Consider the following 8,613-nt stretch of genomic DNA (forward strand, 5'->3'; position numbering starts at 1 on the left):
CTTGCTCTAGAGTATCATAAAGGTCCTAGCAGCCATTGAACTCTGTAGATGAATTTTCTGTTTCACCCAAGGTCCCATGAGCACCATGGGTCTCCGGCTCTGTCTTGGTTCCCGACAGTGGACTGGAGGTAAGCGGCTCAGATGCAGAAAGGATTGCACCCAGCTTTATGTTATGCTGGTGAGGCAACCGCCATTCATCTCCAATTTCACTCTGCTCATAGTAAATTTACAAGCACGGAAGAACTGATGCTTTTGAACTGCGGTATTGGGGAAGACTCTTGAGAGTCCCTTGGACTGCAGGGAGATCCAACCAGTCCATCCTAAAGGAAATCAGTCCTAAATATTCATTGGAAGGACTGATGCTAAAGCTGAAACTCCAATACTTTGGCCACCTGATGTGAAGAACTGACTCATTGGAAAAGATCCTGGTGCTGGGAAAGATTGAAGGTGGGAGGAGAAGGGAACAACAGAGGATGAGATAGTTGGATGGCATCACCAACTCAATGGACATGAGTTTGAGTAAACTCCAGGAGTTGTTGATGGACAGGGAGGCCTGGCATGCTGCAGTCATGGGTTCACAAAGAGTCAGATATGACTGAGTGACTGAACTGAATTGTGACTCAGAGCTCAAGCACCTGAAATTTGAATCAAAATCTGAGCCTGTAGTTTGTAATCCTGTTATCAAAGACTTGGGTACCTATTTCTTGATTATTATTGTTTTATTTAAAAAAATTTTCAGCTACACAGGGTGGCATGCGGGATCTTAGTTCCCTGACCAATGATGGAACCCCTGCTGCCCGCAGTGGAGTGCAGAGTCTTAACCCCTGACCACCAGGGAAGTCCTGGGTACCTATTTCTTTGCTTGTCTTAACACTTGCACTCCGGGACTGGTATTGATTCTGGGAACACCTTGATCTTAAACTTGGGAGTTCTGAGTTGCTGATGTCCTAGAAACACTCAGGCCCCATGCAGAGGTGAAGGCCATCAGTCCTCTGAGGGAGCCTTAGAGCAGGACAACGACCTGCAGTTGAGACAAAATGACAGATGCCAAGTGGCCTGTTCTGCCAGAGTGCTTCCACTTTGATGGGATAAAGTGCTGTGTGAATGCAGGGTATTATCAAATGTCAGGCATTACATCAGGTAAACCCAGATTGGTCCTTTAGTTTCCCAGAACACTGGGAAATAAAATACCATTCTACAAATTTCATACTTAGTCATGCCTAAAATCTCATTTAGCAAAATCATTCACTATCCATTTGCTTCAGGTTATCTCTGAAACTACAAAGTGAATATAGTGAATCACCGTTAATTCAGGCTCCAATAATTGAGCTCATTTAGATAGGATTTGAGTGACAGTTTACTTTTGTTTCATCTATACTAAAACAAGTGGGACAAATCAGTAATCTGAAGAAGATGGTGAAGGCTGAGCCCACCTATATTCATATGTGCTTTGCAGGTGCTTGGTGATATCTATTAATATTTGCATGCAAATGTAATTATTTATGCCAGTCATAAACAGTTCCTGCACATAAAACAATCCCAGGTCAACAGTTAGTTGACAATGCTTTCATTGCATAACTGGAAAACAAATTATTTTGTTTTTAGATATTTAAAGATAGTGAGGTGTTCCTATATGTAAATCCTCTCCAGGTAGGATTTTTAAATAGAAATTGAATAGAATTATGCTCCAAAATAATGTTTTATAAAGCAGATTTCCCAAGATACTTATGATATAAAATTTTAAGTATTCTGTTTCAAAAACTGTGCATGCTTCTAGAGGTAGGCTAGGTAGACACTGAAAGCAAGAACTTCTCTTTCATAGCAATAGTTAGGATTTCATTTCTAGGAACCAGAGATTGAGACTTTTTGAGCTGCAAAGTTAGACATGGCCTAATTTACAATACCAACCGTGTCATTTTGTTACATTATCTGACTGTGCCCTGCTGTTAACTTGATTCTGATCTAGTAGGATTTCTGCAGTTTTAAGGCTTGAAACATTAACTGTTATTGTTGTTTAGTTGCTAAGTTGTATCTGACTCTTTTGTGACCCCATGGACTGTAGCTCACCACATTCCTCTGTCCATGGGATTTTCCAGGCAAGAGTACTGGAGCGGGTTGCTGTTTCCTCCTCTAGGGCATCTTCACGACCCAGGGATGGATCCCACCTCTCCTTCACTGACAGGTGGATTCTCTACCTCTGAGCCACTAGGGGAAGTCTGAAGCATTAACTAGTCTTAAAAGAATTCATCCAGCTTTTCTAGTTCCATTTTAAAGCATTTCCAGAATATATTTCTTTTTACTAACAAACATGTTACGTATCATGCTTCTTCAGGTTTACTTCCCTGATGGTGCTTCTGAAGTATTTAAAAATTTACCTGAGTGATGTTTCAGTTACAGTGATGAAATTTCTTTAAAAATGATGAGGCCTGTTCAGATTGTACTCTCTTGTGCTTTTAAAGGAACAAAACTCAGTTACCCATAAACACCATTTTTTTTTTTGACAGCCAAGAATGAGAGTTTGAAAATGTGATGTTAATATTCCATTTCCTGCAGGGTTGGATTACTGCCACCTAATGGGCCAAGCAAGTTCCCAGAATGCCCATCCTCTGAGGGATGCTTCTAAGACTATGGGGAATATTATTACTCTCTGGGCTGGTATTAAGGAACAGGGGAGGTTAAGGGTGGGGGAGAGAGACAGAACCTAGAGGTTGGTTACTACTCTGTGTTTCTTTGCTCTTAACTCTATTGCCTGTTATAGGAAGCTCAGGGCCAAGCATGAAACACTAACACATATCCTCACCAAATTGAGAGGCTGGACAAGTTTGCCTTTAGCAGCTCCCCTGTGGCTAGTCCCCTGCACCTGTTACTGAGCCCTAGGCATCATATACTCCTGGGTACTCAAAGATCCTGGGAAGTACTCCACTCTCTAGTTTTATCCCTATCTAAGTGTTTGGTCTAGCCTCCCCCTCACTAAAAAGTTTTTCACCTGTTCTTTTATGCTATAAATTTCTCTACCTTAAAGTATTAATAACAACCACCAGTAAGAGCATACGAAGTAAATTCTGGAGGAGCACTGTCCCATAGAACTTTCTGTGATGATGGCAGTGTCCTGTATTGTATTCTCTGAGATGTCAGCCACTAGTCACAGATGACTAGTGTGACTGAGAAACTGAATTTTTCATTATGTTTAATTTCAATTGATTTAAAACACTGTATTTGGCTACTGAATTGGATAGCACTGCTCTAGAGATATTTATCTTATTGCAAGAAATGATGGTTGTGATTTCTATCTTAATGCAAGAAATGATGGTCATGGGGGAACTATAGCTGGCCAGTGGGCAGGCAGGCCCTTGCAGACGCCCCATTTCAGGGTCAGAGGGGAAAGGCAAGCCAGGCTCCCCTGCCTGATTTGCCTGTTCTTGACTGATGGCCAGTTGCAAAGCAAACTCAATAGAAAAGATTTCAGGGAGATGTAAACTGCTCTACAATGACCCACATGTTTTGACACCATTTCCTTCTTTCCCCTTGCCCTTTATCCCTCTCAGGTTTCAAAAGAAGACTTTTTGAACTATTATGCTGGTGTTAGTGCTTCTATTGACACCGATGCCTATTTCATTTTAATGATGAGAGAATCCTGGAGATTATGACTTTTGTCTATTAATTCTTTAGCAAATCAGGGACTTTCAGAGAATGGAATGAGTTTGAAAGAAGTCCAATGCTGTAGATTTTGATAAACTGAAGTTTCTGGGAGATCCGGAAGTTTAAAAGCAATAGATCTTCAGTCATCTTATTTCTTTACCTGGAACATGTTCATTTCCTTAAATGCCTGAGGATATACTTTCAAATCAGAAATAAAGGAAAGAAAGAAGGAAGAAAGAAAACTGCAAAGTGAGACCGAGAGGAGTTTCGTAGTGAAATAATGCCCTTGTTATAGTTGTGCCTCTTCTAGATGTAAATGTAGTTGCTTGTCTACACCTTCACTTTATCTGCCGTCTTTGGAGTCTGTAGTAGGAGGTGATAATAAAAGAATTGGAGAAATATCCATCTGTGTAAAATTTCCTGAGCTTACTCATCTTAATATTTCTCTTGGTGACTACTTTACAAATAAAATTTATTTTATTCTGAAATTCAAGGGCTTTTGGGGGGGCTATTTTAATACTTTAATTGGGGATTTAAATTCAGCAAATTGCCACACTTGCATGAACAGAGGACCTAAACACCTCTTGTGACCAAAGGAAGGTAAGTTGAACTGGCTCACCTGACTGAAGGTGGAGCTTCCTGGAGTGACTCACTTCCTGGATCAGCCTGTTAGGTTGAGAGAGATGAAAAGGGAAAGAGAAGTGCCTTTTAGAAGCCAGGCAGGCTTTCTGGGACTTTGGGGCAAACTGGGGAGGGAGGACTTTGAAACTGTTTTGGGAATTCATCTTTTTTGGTTGTTATTGTTAAATATTTATTTATTTATTTGGCTTTGGTGGGTTTTAGTTGCTGCATGTGGGATCATCAACATTTGTTGCAGCATGCAAACTCTGTTATGGCATGTGGGATCTAGTTCCGTGACCAAGGATTGAACCCAGGCCTCCTGCATTGGGAGTATGGAATCTTAGCCACTGGACCACCAAGGAAGTCCCTGGAATTCATCTTTCTAACTCATGCTTCTAGGCTACTCCCCAAGGCACGTGATGTCAGATTTTCTGACTCATTTTTCTGCCTCTAATGACTGCTTCTCAGGGAACAAAAACAGCTGGGCATACCCATAGGTCCTTCATCTTGGAAAAGAAGTGCAGGTGGAAGAAGAGACAGAAGGCTAAAGCTGGGCTTCTCAAGCCTTAATGAACCTACACATCACCTGGATCTTGTTAATACACTAGTTCAGATTCAGAAGTCTGAGGTGAGGACTGAAATTCAGGTTTTCTAACAAGCTTCCCTGTGATGTTGATGCCTCTGGTCTCTGGGTAAAACTTTCAGCAGTGAGGGTAAAGAGATAGCAGCTTGGTTACTTCCAGCGCATTTGGCTTATTATTTTCCCACTTTGTTGGCCAAGCTAATTTATGGTTTTTGACTGCTGGGCCATCCTCTTTCACGACTTTAAAGGTGTGAAAATCTGAAGAAAGTGCCAAAGAAAGCAAGTGCTTCCCGGTTATGTGTAGGAGAGAAGTAGCACTTGTGGGGTGGCATTTCAATTGGATAATTTCTCATAGTCCAAGACCTAGTCCTGCAGCCTTCCAGCCTCAAAGATTGGAGGGTGCCAGGCCACCAAGGTTTACCTCTTAAGAGAGACCTCCACTGAGCAAGCTCATAGCAACTGATGCTAAAACTGGAATCCAAATCCTTCATCGACTATGGAGAATGCAATTCTCATGTTTGCTTAGACCAGATCAGAAGACCTCATCTGGGTTTGAGGATTAGAGAATGATAGCTTTGCTCTCAGTTCAAGGTTGCCTTTAGCAGTTTATTCTCGATATGACAAAGAAGTGCAAGAGGATATTTATGTGGTATGTTAGCTTACCACATAAACAAATAAATAGTTATTTGCTACAATAAATATTTAGCTGCTACAATAAATAAACCTACACATTTTCAAAAGCTCAGATGAACTTATTTATAAGAAGTAAATACAGTCATAGATATAGGGGGAAAAAAAAAAAAACCTTATGGTTACCAAGGGGGAAGTGAGGAGGGATAAAATATGAGATTGGGTTTGATATACACACACTACTATATTTAAGACAGATAGCTAATAAGGACCTACTCTATTGCTGTAGGGAACTCTACTCAATATTCTGTAATGACATATATGGGAAAAAATCTAAAAAGGAGAGGATGTATGTCTATGTATACCAGATTCACTTTTTTGTACAGCAGAAACTAATACAACTTTGCAAAGCAACTATACTCCAATAAGAATTAACCAAAAATATAACAAAACAAAATACAAAAGCTCAAATATAAAATATATAATTATTTTTCATTCCTGAAGTAGTATGTATCTGCTGTTCACAGTCGGTGATCAGCTCTCCTCCGTGCAGGGATTTTGGGTTGCAGGAGTCCTCCGTGTTGTGGTTTTCTTGCTCTCTAGAGTTTCATCATCAATGATACCCATGCTGCTAAAGGGAAAGAGGTATGGAGGAGGCTGAAGAGCTTTCTGAAAAGCTTTGGTCTGGAAGTGACACATGTCACTTCTGCTTGCACTCCATTTGATGGCAAAGAGTCACGCAATTACATCTAAATGCGAAGGAGGCTGGGAAGTGTAGTCCCAGGCAGTCCCACCAGTGAAAACTTATCTAATTTCAGAAAAGTACAAATTCTGGTGGACAACTAGATTTTTGAGTGACTTTTGAAATTGCACCCTCATTGCCTTCCATTTCCTTAAGGAGGCATGCTTCATGGTCTGGGAACCAACATGGAGTAAGATATCTCCCAGGGTGGAGGTAGAATGGAGGTCTCTCTATCCTTAGGCATAATGGCAATGAAGAAAACAACCTCTATAACCATATAAGGTTCAGTTCAGTTGCTCAGTCATGTCTGATTCTTTGCGAACCCATGGACTGCAGTACTGCAGGCTTCCCTGTCCATCAACAACTCCCAGAGCTTACTCAAACTCATATCCATTGAGTTGATGATGCCAGCCAACCATCTCATCCTCTGTCGTCCTCTTCTCCTGCCTTCAATCTTTCCCAGTATCAGGGTCTTTTCAAATGAGTCAGCTCTTCGCATCAGGTGGCCAAAGTTTTGGAGTTTCAGCTTTAGCATCAGTCCTTCCAATGAATATTCAGAACTGATTTCCTTTAGGATTGACTGGTTTAATATCCTTGAAGTCCAAGGGACTCTCAAGAGTCTTCTCCAATACCACAGTTCAAAAGCATCAGTTCTTCAGCACTCAGCTTTCTTTATAGTCCAACTCTCACATCCATACATGACCACTGGAAAAACCATAGTTTTGACTAGACAAACCTTTGTTGGCAAAGTAATGTCTCTGCTCTTTAATAGGCTGTCTAGGTTGGTCATAGCTTTTCTTCCAAGGAGCAAGTGTCTTTTAATTTCATGGCTATAGTTACCATCTGCAGTGATTTTGGAACCCAAGAAAATGAAGTCTGTTTTTGTTTCAGTTGTTTGCTCATCTATTTTCCATGAAGTGATGCAACCGGATGCCATGATCTTAGGTTTTTGAAGGTTGAGTTTTAAGCTAGCTTTTTCACTCTCCTTTTTCACTTTCATCAAGAGGCTCTTTAGTTCCTTTTCACTTTCTGCCATAAGGATGGTGCCCCCATATAAAGTAATCATTTTCTAATCAGCAAGTCCTGTCATTTGTACCTCATGGCCCCATTCCAGGTTTTGATAGTCATGGCCTAACAACATCGAGGTGACTCATCCTTTATTTGCCCCTGTGATACAAGACCTAGGAATTTTCCATCTCATTTTCCCCTACATTATCTATGTAAGGGATTTTTGTGGGTAGGTGCAGCTATGTCCCATCACACATACTGGAACCAAGTTATTCATGTTGGAAAATGAGAAAAATTTTGCCCTAGAGACAGACTTCTAATTGGAAACCTAATCATGAAGTTATTTAGTCACTGGAATCAGAACATAGGGCATGAAGATTAAAATATTTAATGAAGTTAGATCGACAGTTTATTGCATTTATTTTCTAGTGAGACCCTCCAGAGTCCAGTCTATGGAGGGGCTAACAAAGATGCCCTCTCTGACTTGCCTTTTTTCTGACTTGTCATAGCTGACTAACAGCCCATAGGAAAGACATACACTTCACTTTGGATGTGTTAATGAAGCATGTCAATGCAATAACTCAGGATCCGGCCTGCCTTGCCTGCTTGTGGGTGATTTTTTCTCTTTAGGCTGCTTTTATATACTTCTCTTCTAATTCATTGTGTATAAAATACCACAGTCATTTTATGTTGCTCTCAGGGCTATTCTATTTCTATTATTTGGAGTGTAACTTACTGTAGCCCCAGTGAACTGACAATAGAAATAAGATACTTTATTGTTTCACCTTAGAGGGAAAAATTAAATCAGAAGATAATGATTTTATCTGGAGATATTTCATCAGAATAACCAAATGACATGATTTGATACTTCAAGGGGAGGAGGTGACAAAGGGTGAGCACCTAGATAGTTTCAGGAGAGGGGCTGGTCACCAGAAAGACTTAACACATAATTAGAGAGTGGAAACTTTGGGGCATCCCAATCTCTGAGGAGAGGAAGTGTTCTGGAGATTGAATTTAGTTCCGTGGACAGTGATTTGATCAAGCAGGCCCACCCAAAGAGTCCCAGTATAAACCTTTGAACACTGAGGTTCGGTAGCAGTTCCTGGTTGGTGAAAAAATTGATGTGCTGGGGGATGATAAACTTTGATTCCAGGAGAAGAGCAAAGAGTCCCTCCCTGAATTTCCCCTCAGACCTCACCCAGTGCATCTTCATCTGACTGGTTCTCCTGATTTGTATCTTTAATAATAAAACTAATTGTAAGCAAAGTGCTTTCCTGAGTTCTGTGAGTCATTCTAGGGAATTGGTGAATCTGAGGGTGCTGTGGGAACCTTCATTTCTAACTGAATGGTTATAAATTCAAGACTGTAATATAGAAACCCTGCCTGAGTT

At 40.7% G+C, this 8,613-nt stretch overlaps 1 protein-coding gene across 1 annotated transcript in view; it reads left to right on the forward strand.

Annotated features, from left to right (window-relative positions):
- CAPSL (calcyphosine-like) overlaps positions 1-4,127 on the forward strand; it is a 37,939-nt gene extending 33,812 nt beyond the window's left edge. Inside the window, exon 6 of the mRNA XM_010853799.1 lies at positions 3,546-4,127. The gene's annotated coding sequence lies outside the window, so the exon portion shown is untranslated. The remainder of the gene's footprint in view (positions 1-3,545) is intronic.
- Positions 4,128-8,613: the final 4,486 nt, after the last annotated feature.

Source organism: Bison bison, unplaced genomic scaffold, assembly GCF_000754665.1.
Source record: "Bison bison bison isolate TAMUID 2011002044 unplaced genomic scaffold, Bison_UMD1.0 scf7180017864331, whole genome shotgun sequence".
Classification (NCBI taxonomy): domain Eukaryota; kingdom Metazoa; phylum Chordata; class Mammalia; order Artiodactyla; family Bovidae; genus Bison; species Bison bison.